The sequence below is a fragment of the Corvus brachyrhynchos genome, unplaced genomic scaffold (assembly GCF_000691975.1).
Source record: "Corvus brachyrhynchos isolate BGI_N302 unplaced genomic scaffold, ASM69197v1 scaffold167, whole genome shotgun sequence".
Taxonomy (NCBI): domain Eukaryota; kingdom Metazoa; phylum Chordata; class Aves; order Passeriformes; family Corvidae; genus Corvus; species Corvus brachyrhynchos.
The window spans coordinates 5,700,403-5,711,601 of NW_008239547.1; the positions used below are offsets into that span (position 1 = coordinate 5,700,403).

The 11,199-nt window shown below is 37.9% G+C and overlaps 1 long non-coding RNA gene across 1 annotated transcript in view; it reads left to right on the forward strand.

The window, feature by feature from the left end:
* Positions 1–10,860, forward strand: part of LOC108448483 — an 18,122-nt gene extending 7,262 nt beyond the window's left edge. Inside the window, exons 2-3 of the long non-coding RNA XR_001864378.1 lie at positions 2,956–3,063; positions 4,961–10,860. This is a non-coding gene — a long non-coding RNA (uncharacterized LOC108448483). The remainder of the gene's footprint in view (positions 1–2,955; positions 3,064–4,960) is intronic.
* Positions 10,861–11,199: the final 339 nt, after the last annotated feature.

The window sequence follows — 11,199 nt, forward strand, 5'->3', positions numbered from 1 at the left end:
GGAGCTCCACAGGCTTATTTGATTCCATTTTGTATTGGAAGTTGTTTTAAAACATCTCTGCAATCACATTAAATGCTCAAGCATCAACACGGAGTTCCTAACAATGATGACAAATTACTCTTAAATGAATAGCTCCAAAGCTGATGGCCTCACCATCACTGTGTTTTCATTTGTATTGCCCTCTGAACCCGTCAAATCTGTCCTTGTCTTGAGGCGACCAGTCTTCTGAGGTTAACATTCTTACTTAGGACTCTGAAATTCTTGACCTACCCAGACACAAAAACTGTTGACTTCATAGACGAAGGACAAAAAAGCAGAGTTTTAATCTGTTTTTCCAGCCAGTCATCTTCCATGCATCTAAATTTAACAGTTGCTCCACAAAAGCATCCAGCCAAACCAGCCCAATTCAATCAACAAAATGTTGGGCCAAACATCCAAACACGGGTCCCTTTAAAGGTTTGGCTCAGACAGTATTTACCATGTAGTGGGCATATGTGGCTCTGAAATACAGGGTAAGGGTAACCAGTTGCTCTCATGGCAGTCTTATAATAAACGCACCTTGAAACCAGCCCATGTGTGGTACCTGTTACAGGTACAGCTTCATTACACTGTTACACATCTGTATCAGTGGGTAGCTGTAATGCCTGTCTGGTTTCTGGTCCCCTCCTCTTCCTGCATTCAGCATTCAGGGGTCTCTGGTGCTTGGTTTTCTGGGGGGTCCTTGCTGCACCATTAGGATTGCTTTCTCCTACATTGGTCCCGTTCAGGTTTCGAACACCTCTTCATTACAGAGATATATTCAGGTAATTGTGATCTTTTGATTCAGTTGCCTAAACCATGCACTCTCTAACCTGCATTGGCTGGTTATTGCTGTGTGCCTGCTGCTCGGACAGCATTTGGAATGCTTTGGTCTTGCCTCGCCAGATACTGACCTTTTGATAATTATTTGCAAATAACATGGCTGTAATATGCAAAAGTTTTCAATAAACACTTTAATATTATAATGATACCTAGAAGATTCCCAACCTGTATTATTAACAATGCAATAAGTGGATTAAATAATACACGTGGTAGGTTAGATGCTGTGGAACTGCAAAATATATAATCCTATAAAAACATCACTATTGTTTCAAATTTTAATGCCCATGTTTTAATGTTTTCCTGGATTTGTTGAAGCTTCCCTTAATTTTTCTGGAATTCTACTATTGAATAGTTCATTATAGATGTAGGTATAAGGTTTTTTCCATAAATTCTTCCATCCATTGGCTCAGTTGGAGTAGTTTTAAATGAGCTTAAAGCCAGTGTGTTATTTTCAATTACAACAATGGCAAATGTGTAAGTTTTATTATGCACTTGAAACCATCTGACTGAGAGCACAGAGCACCAAACATCTTTGGATAAAGTTTGGTTTTCAATTACAAAGTGTGATCTAACTGCCAAGATACCACATGACAAAGTACATGAAGTAAATGTTTTTTCCAGGCTGAAAAAGATAACTTTTGCATTGAGTGATTCTTCAAGGTGATGGATATTTGCTGTTATTCTCCCGAAGCAAGAGAACAATTGTTGGACATCTCTAAAGCTACTTGATTAGCTCCTTGAAAGCCAAAGAATCTTTCTACTAAATTAGTACATGCTTGCACATACAGATTTGTAGTATTTTGATTATCAGTATATCTCCACAGTTAGAGAATTCATGGCCTCTACCATTTCTTAGTATTTCTTAAGACAAACACAAGGCCTTTAACTTACAAGTATTTATTTTAAAATATTCCAAATACAACACTACAGAAACTGTCCTCGATCACAAATATGATGTTGTAAAGCTTCGTACAAGGGTGTACAGCCTTCTGAAATAGAACTTATTAAAGCCAACTTTTTTCATTTTTACCTTTTTAAGTTTTGGAAATTTTTCTTTTGTAACAAGGTTTGCATACCAGATCATCACACAGGCCAGGTAACAGTCCAGATAGATTCTTGTGCTGTTTTTATAACACTTGAAGCTAATGAAAAGTAGATGTTAGAAAGACTATGGGCCTACTTTGTTATGTTCTAGAAAGTGCAAACTTCCTTTTTCCTATATAAATACTTTCATCATGTCATCGCCTATCAATGATAAATGCAAATACATTAGATAAGCATGTCAGATCTATACTATTTAATACCCCTCTCACTACCCACACACTTCTCAATAAACGTAGGTATCTATTTCTCCGTTGCACTCATATATTTTTAAATTTGTTGTCTGCATGGATTTAACTCAAAATATGTTCCAGCTGATAATTCAAAAACTTGTGTTCAAAGGAATACTTAAGTTGATTTGTGCAATATACAAGTCTTTAAATTTGAAAAATGTTTCCGTTGTCCATGGTGGTTTCAAATATGTAGTCTTCTCTCCATGTATTTCACATACATCTGAGAATAACAATAAAACACTTAATTCCTCTCTTTATTCCTTTCCTGTTTCTTTTGCTATCCCATGCTTTTGTCTGCAGTATCTTTTAGGACCAGGCTAACACTTTCACCCTGTTTGCTGTATACACAGCTGAATCTGTTACAGTCTTATCCATGATTCTATTCACCTGTAAAATCTTTTTGACCCTTTAGACATTGATTAGAGAAGGCTACCACTTGAATAGTTTTCCACCCCTCCCCTCCACTTATTAACCTGGTAGGATTTTAACTCTCACATTGTTCTTGTAAAATTTCTTCAGCTCTTCAAATACTATTTATGAAATTCTCCAATTTCATGGTTATTGGATTTACTGAGCTTGGTTGTCTCTTCAGCCTGGTTCAGTGCTTCATGTACAGCTAGTGTGAAACCCTCTTTCTAAATATTGCCAACGTTCTCAGTCACTAAACCCTGGCTCTGGTACCCAATAGTTTATTTCCTTGTGTGTATCCCTTGGTGATTTTAATTTAAATATTTATTTAATTTTAATCTTTTTTCTGCAGGGTGAAAAAATGTACCAACAATTTACCAGCACCTTAAATGAAGTGTCAAACCTGTTAAGCTCCCTTCCTTAATACACTTTTACCTTTTGGGTTACTTTGCATTTTTGAGTAAGTATAGCCCAGCTAAAATTCATTGGGGCTGGTTGTTCAATTAAAGATTGATCTTCACTGTTTAGCCCTGTATGTTCCTCTGGCGCTACTAGCCAACTTGTATGGTTTCCCTGTTTAAGAATCCTATATCCTTTTCTGGTTCTAACACGATCAGCATCCAATTCTGCTGCAATAGTGACTCATTATTTTGTCCTTGATTTGGAAATTAATTTGGTGATCACTAGTTTTACCATTTTCTTTTTTTGTTTTAATGTTACTAATTTGCATACTCCTGTTAAAGAAGAGATTGTATGATATTCATGTGGATTCACATTAAGTTCTACGAGATTGGGGTCATACTAGATATCTCCATTCAAGGTGTTATTCCTCACTTGTACAGCTGTTGCAATATGTATTTTTTATGCTTATGCTTTTAAGTTGGTATTTAAAAAAAATGTTTTCAGACTGTCATATCTCGTGGTAACACAGCATGTGATCACATTTCTCCTCTGATTCTGCTTTTTATCTTCCAGCACAACTTGAAAGTAGCCTGGGCTTCACTTAATTATGGTTTAGCTCTTGCTTCCTCTTACAAGGATGGGTTATTCATTTTTATTGTGTTGTGTTCCTTTTTCTAGAAACCTCAGCATTACTGCTGCTCAGAGTTCTTTACTGCTACATTGTCAGCATTCATTTTTTTCTACCTTCTGTTTCAATTCCATAGCTCACCTTCTGGTCTTTGGTTCTAATTATTTTTTAATCTTCTTTTGTTTAATCTTCTCCTTCTTTGTTCTACTTTGTTGGGGTTCTTTTATCCTTTTATTTTTTGCCTTGTCATCCTTGTTTTTATTTTCAATGTCTTCTATCCTGCCTCTGGTTTCGTCTCCTGTACACTGTGATACCCAATGGCTCATCTTTTGAACACATTGGATTCTTGTAACTGAATTTTTCATTTCATATTAACACTTAGATATCAAGAGCTCATTGTGCATTTTCTAGTGACCCATGGAAAACATCTTCTGCTCATGTATTGGGACCCCATTGTGAAATCCATGATTCTAGTTAAGAATTCATTTTCCCGCATCCTAGAGATGATGAGACAAAGCTTGTAATCATTTCAATCCATGGTTCAGTTTTTGCTGTTATGGGTCTGTTACAGAATCTGGTACTGATTCCTGATTTCATAGGATGTTTGGGTATCTAAAACTGTTAGTACCAAATGGTGAAGGCAAAAAGACAAATGTTGCAGGAGGGTCCTTATGTTGTGGGACTGAACTGCAGCTACATCACACAAGCCAGATGAGGGATGTTTCTATCCTCATGTCATGTTTTCAGTATTGCTTGGTTTCCTACATTGCCTGCATCCTCCATCAATTGCTGCAAGCAGAGTTAAGTTAGGCCCCAAGAGGAGGTGACCAGATCAGGCACCAAAAGACAGTTATGTTTATGGTAGTAAGACAGTAATACCATAGTACTAAACACTTTCATGCCACTACCACAGCATTAAGACAGGAGATCAGGATAGGATCTGAGACAAATTCTGCACACTTGATTCTGAAGTACAGCATAAAGACAACAAATTCCTTTTGTTGCTGTTGTATAGATAAATCTTAAAGATACTCTACATGTGGTATCCTTAGGGGCAACTACACATCTGTTTTAATGACCATCAATGTGTCTGTCTGCTGAGTCTCTGGCCCCCTTTTCTTCCTGTAGTTCCAAGGTCGTTGCTCCCCAGTTTTGTGGTTCTTTCTGTTGCATACGCCCTTATCCTAGAGCCACTGGTAGTTTTCTCTGTCTGACCATGGTGTTGCAAAGCACATATGTATATGCATATGCAATGCTTCCTTGACTTGTCATTGATATCTAATTCTGGTAATGTTATTATTACAGATTTGGATTTGCTTCTTTTCAGGTTGTAACACCCAGAAGAGTAAGCACAGAATATTTACACTAAAAATGAACAGTGTGGAACTGTGACAGATGGGCATTAATCTGTCATCAATTACATCGGACACAGAACAGAACAAAGTTGGGAAGCTGTAAGAAAATATGAACCCTATCTTTTTTGAAGAAAAAATGAACTGGACACAGACAGAAACCTCTAATCCGAGGAAGTAGGTCATAAATCCTGACTTTTTTTAAGGCAGGATCCTGAGGAAGATGTGGAAGCCAGCCCTAAAGAAAAGGCTTTATCCTCACTCAGAGTCCTGTGACACAGGAAAAAAAATCCAGGATCAAAAATTCCCCATGTAACTGTGGGACTATTGGTGGTATTTTCAGAGACCTTTTCTATAACTGCATTTGAGGGGTGAGATAATGGAGGCAGACAAATTTCATACCAAGGAGTATGACTGGACTCACCAAAAGAATGTGAGGGGGCAGTTAACAAATAGTGTCTGTAGCAGTGGTTATGGCAGTGCTGGGGTGTTTTGCGGGCAAAAAGATCAAACATAAATTAAGAAGCTGGACCATAGGAGACTCTGCTCTTGCACATTTTGCCTCACAGGGTTAATGTTTGCACTGTGTGAGTTAGGTGCAACCATAGTTTACTTTATTTTACTTCCCTTTTCCTGTCTTATTCATAGTAAATATGTAGTTCTGGTGTGTTTGAGGTTTGTGAATGTCATAGTAGAATTGTCTCAAACATATAAAATCTACCTATCAGCCTATGTGTTTTGAATGGTGCTGTGTTTCTATCACTTGCCTGACATTTGTTGTTCAAAGAAATGTAGGTGAGATCTACCCAGCCTAGGATGCTTTGCTGTGACGTCTGGCAGCTGGCAGGTGAATGTACTGTGTTTTGAGCTCAGAGGAGAGCTGAGCTTATAAGGTTATAAAGGGACAAAACTGTATTTTGTCACATGTGTAAAACATATGATTCATACCTGCAATTACCTGCTTGCACTAATTTACCCCATACATTTGTTTTTTCTGATTAAAATTCAGGACTATCCTTACATTTAACTGATAACTGTTTATAGGCTCACTGTAAAACTCTACCATTTTTGTAGACAGAAGGAACTCCAGGGTAATTATCAGTTCACATAAAAACATAAACAGATGCCCCATAGCAACACATATTTTATTGCTGAGAATGTAGATTTTATAAAAATATCCAGAGACAGTGCTGTGAGTAAGCAAGACTTGTGTGACTAGCATTCCAGATGCCCTCATGATATGGGCACTGCATCTGATTTTCAACAATATTAAAGTTTCTACTGATTTTACAGGGAGATTTGGGAACTTGGAGAATCTGGACTTTCAGAATCTCAGTCTGCTTCTCTTGTGGATCAAAATGTGGCACCATTTTACCAGAGTAAAAACTCTTCTGGGTGAGGCTGTTATTGCTGAGCCAGTGCCAGGTCCCACTTTGGGTGCAGCATTTGGAGCGGCGCTGAGCTCCGGCTGGTCACACAGCAGAGAAGCAGAGCTTGTTCCCTCGGGCATGGAACAACACTAATGTAATTATGCAGCTTTTAGGACTAGAGCTAGTATTTCCAACAGAAATCAGAGCTGTGTTATACCAGATTGGCCAGTACTAACCCAAGGATCTCTTTGTGAGAGAGGATAAAATCTTTTCTGATGGATACAGGGATATCTTCCTTGTCTGTGCCAACATCTGGTGCTAAGAAATTATGTTACTGATACTGAGGGTATCAGCAGGTCTCACTGCAAGTGTTAAACGTGGGACAGAAATCTCTTTTTTATTTTAATAAAAAAATAGAGTTAGATTGAAACTAACTTTGTTGCATGATTCTGAAAGATAAGACTGGAGGCACATTTCTAGGCCTGAGTCAGTAAGGACTAACTTTGCAGTATCACCTGAGCAAGAAATGTGCCCAGTTACCTGTTAAATTATCAGAGTTAGACAGAAGGTACAAAACCCTGATGGGTAGAATACCTTTCTGAAAAAGCTAACTCTGGTTTTTTTGTCATGAGTGTATCTTCATACATCTCACTCCACTGAAAAGAAAAAAATAAAGGAACATCTCTCATGAGTAACACAGCAAGACAGAGACATTTAGCACAGGTTAGCACAGCTAATTTCAGAGTCATCAAACTGATCAAAGCCTCTTTAACTGAGTTTGAACTATCAAACTAATTTTGTTGTTGGCTTTGTACCATCATATCCCAATTATTGATCTATTGCTGGGGGATCCTTTTCAGATACTGTATGATATATTTTGTGCAGTGATGCCACTGCACCAAGAAGTGTTTGCCGGGTCAAGCAACACATACATTTTCCTGTCAGACAAACAGATGTGCCCATCTGTTCAACCTTTAAAGACATACTCTGATCTTTACCTGACTAATACTTGAGGCCTTGGAAACATTTTGGATATAAGGAGTTAAATAAGAAGTGGACTGTTTTTTCACTGGGACCTCACAGTCTGAACAGGCCTTCTGCTTCAGGTCACTTCTATTCTGCTCATGCCTGCATGGATAGAGTGCATCTCCATCTGTCCTTGTCAAGCTGGAAGTAGCGAACTATTTTGTCCTACTTTCTAAACAATGATTTTTTGGATACTCTTTAGCCGCAGTAAGTCTTTGTAGTGATAGGCAGGATCCTGGTGCATAGGACTTTTTTTACAGATTCCATGTACAGGTGATGCCTGTAATTTTATCTGACTGGTAAGTGGCAGTGAAAATGCAGTAATGCAAAAGCCACTTACATTTATGTAACATCTTTCAATCACAGAGCTGTAGAATTGTAACATTATAAAGCAGTGTGAAGTTTTCTTTCACTCTGTCCCTGCCCAAAGACCACATTGATTGTATTTGCCATTCCTGGAAGGTGTCTTATCCTTTAAACACTCCAGTGAAAAACATTGTCCTCAAGAAATCTGTTGCATTTCCCTGTTTGTGTATCACTAGAACATTGTTTATGCACATGTAGCTTCAGCCCCCCTTTTCACTTTCACCTGGAGGTTGTTATTGTGTGGCACCATAGACTTCTCTGCTTTAGGCTGTACATTCTCTCTTCTATCAATCTTTCCTGATAGCTCATATTTTTTGTACCTTTGATTGTTTTTGTTCCTCTCCTCAGGGCTTCCACACAAAGTCCACAGCTGGTTTTTGGAGTGTAGTAGCCAAAACTAGTAGAAATATTTCTTCTAAGTCCCTGTCATTGTTGAAGTGAAGTGACAGGTTACTTAGTACATCCTATAGGCTACATTTCTGCTTACACATTCATATCCTAGTAAAATGCATATAATTTGGACAGATCAATCTACAGAACGTCATTTGGAGCATTCACTAAATCAAGCTGCAGCAATGTGATGTGTAACAACATTGCTGGTTTTGTTTTAAAATTATGTTGTTAAATATCTTGTCCAGTTGTTACACAGTGAAGCAGTATCAGCAGCATCCCAAGAGTTTTGCTTCTTATTACCCAGAGGTAGACTTAAATCACACTACAAATGACAAGCCTGATCATTATTAATTCTGAGCAACCTTCAGTCATACAATTCCATCTCCTGGAGCCAGTGAGATACTTCACACAGAGAGGATGACTACCATGGAGGTGGCCAAAGGATTTACACTATCTAGTTTTGAATAAATATTGACCTACGTGAAAACTGAGGAAGAACAAATGCCAAAATAACCAGTGGTGGCAAATTACGCAGTGTGTTGTATGTGATGTGCTGATATCTCTCCTCTATAACTGAAAATCAAGGATTTGACATGCAGTGTCTGACTGAAGCTTTCAAAGACCTTGAATGCAGCTTTACTGACATTGGGTTTTTATGCAATTTGAATCTCTAAGCCAACACAGAGGTCCTTGCCTTAACTGGAGGCTTAGTGGTTATTGATAAGATGTTAGGAGAGAGCAGACATTAATTATCTGTGTTCATAATTCAAATTCATTTTTTAAACACTGCAGCATCTTGTCATTAAAAATATAGATGCTGAATGATTGGAGTGTAGACCCCCACGGAACTTGTCAGCAGATTCCATGGTAGCTATTCCCTTTGGAATCAATTAAAAATATCTTCTACAAATCCATTTGTTCTTATCCACACTTAAAAGGGATCCACAAACAGTATATTAGGAAAAACGGCTTTAACATCAATTACATCAAATTAGGTAAAGATTCTTCAAGAAATTGCTAAGCTTGACATGATATGAATGTATTTAACTGAAATCTTGACTTGATATATTCAAAATATTCACTGTGTGTCATGAAAATAATTTTAATGGGTTTGCCATTGAGACTTCCATTGTTTTAGGCATTAAAAATGGACTTAGTACTGAAATCACTCCTCCAGACCCAGTCTTTATGCTATATTTAGAGCTGACTACAAGCAAAATGTCTGATTCTGCAAGTGCTTGAGAATTTCAGCATCTTAATTTCTGTGACTATTTGTTTGCCTGGATGTTTATGGTCTTATGTCTGTTCAAACCAAGGTCATCAGGACTATTCTGGGCCTCTTGCACTTTAACTAAGTTGTAATTGTGTCTGAGTGTAAGCAATCAGTGAAATAATAATACTTCACTGCTTTTTGCTTGAGAGACTAGAAATTATTTCTCCCGTGCAAGTGGCAATATGTGCCATTAATTGGAAGATGGGCACAAAGGCCCCTTTTCTGAGACAGCTGAGGAATGGAGCAATGCCCTGGCAGCAATCATCTTCTGCTCAGGCCTCTGTGCATCCTCAGCATAAACAGGGTGAGACATTGCCCCATTGGTCCTTCATCCTAGACAATAGTCAATAAGGACCTGTGTTTGGGGCCAACTGAAGTAGCCTCCCTTACTGGCTTCAGTTTCAAGACAATGGCTCCAAGTTCAGGGTAGTGTGCCCCCCAAAGCATGTCTGATTTCTGTAGAACTGTCCAGGTTTTACAGACTTGAAATCCAGGCCCTCAGGGAAGTCTACTCCAAAAGGAACAAAGTTTATCTTTGTTAGGTAATTAGGCTGTGGAGCATACAATTGCATAGATTATTCCCATAAATAAAGAATTGATTTTAACAAGAAATGAATATTATGGCAAAAAAGGTAAATGGGGAATTATATTGTAGCCAAATTGTATGCTGAAAGCAGTGTTGAAGCTCCAGGGTATTTGTGTCAATAATGCAATGCATCTAAGTAGTTGCTAAGCTTACATACATTTGTGGAACTGTTGGAAAAAAATTGTGACAAAATGTTTTTTAAGAAACAAAATGTATCCTAGGCCTTATAAATTCCATCCATTCATTAAATCAAGACTTACAATTAATATCAGAGTTTAGTATACTTTAGGACTAAGAAAATCTCCTTCAGTACAAAAACTCCAAAAAATGTTTTCTCTTAAAAGATGAAAAAGAACCCCAACCCCATCAATACTCTTCTCTTCAAAGTTCTCTTGGAACAGACATTGCTGCCCCTTTTCCCCTTCTCAAGGGTCTGCTGAAGACATTCCTTACTGTCTACACCCATGATAAGGAAAATGACCTGGAAAGCAGTGACACAGAAGACTCTCATGGGAAGAAGTGTGAAAGGACTCTCTGAAGAGTTTTGAGACTTAAATATATACACAACATATCAGTCAGTTTTGTCAAGATCTGAACTGTGGATCCCAGCTCTAGGCATCTGGGAATACTTTCAGTACTTCTGCCCACAGCCCAGGGCAAAATCACTGATGATCAGATATATCCATTTCACACCTTCCACACTTGTGCATGCTTGGATTTCTACTTGGCTAGTAGGTCTCACTAGCCATGTGTGTGGCTGTACGATTTCAGAGAGTAGAGACTCATGGCAAGGTAATGAACTGGACAGTAAAAAGGAGAGACTGTTGCTTCTCAGAGCTGTGATAAAAGGCTTCTATATCTGGCAAAAAAATGCTGAAATGTCACCAGGGCAGAGTGGGGAGTCAAGAGATAGAGACCTTTGGTTAAATTTTATTGCAGATCCTCACCTTCATATGTTTTAGTCCTTAAACTATGAAATCAAGAAAAGACACAAAATACTTTTAAACCTGGTTTGGGATTGAGTGGTAAGAAAATATATGTATCAGGAGACAAGAAGATATATGAAGTGTTCTAATATTTATAAATATCCTGCATCCCAGGAAATAGTGTTTGTGATTAAAATACAAATTAATCTTTTCTTTATACCTTCCCATGCTGTGATGATCATTCAGATATTAAATATCATACACTATCCTCACA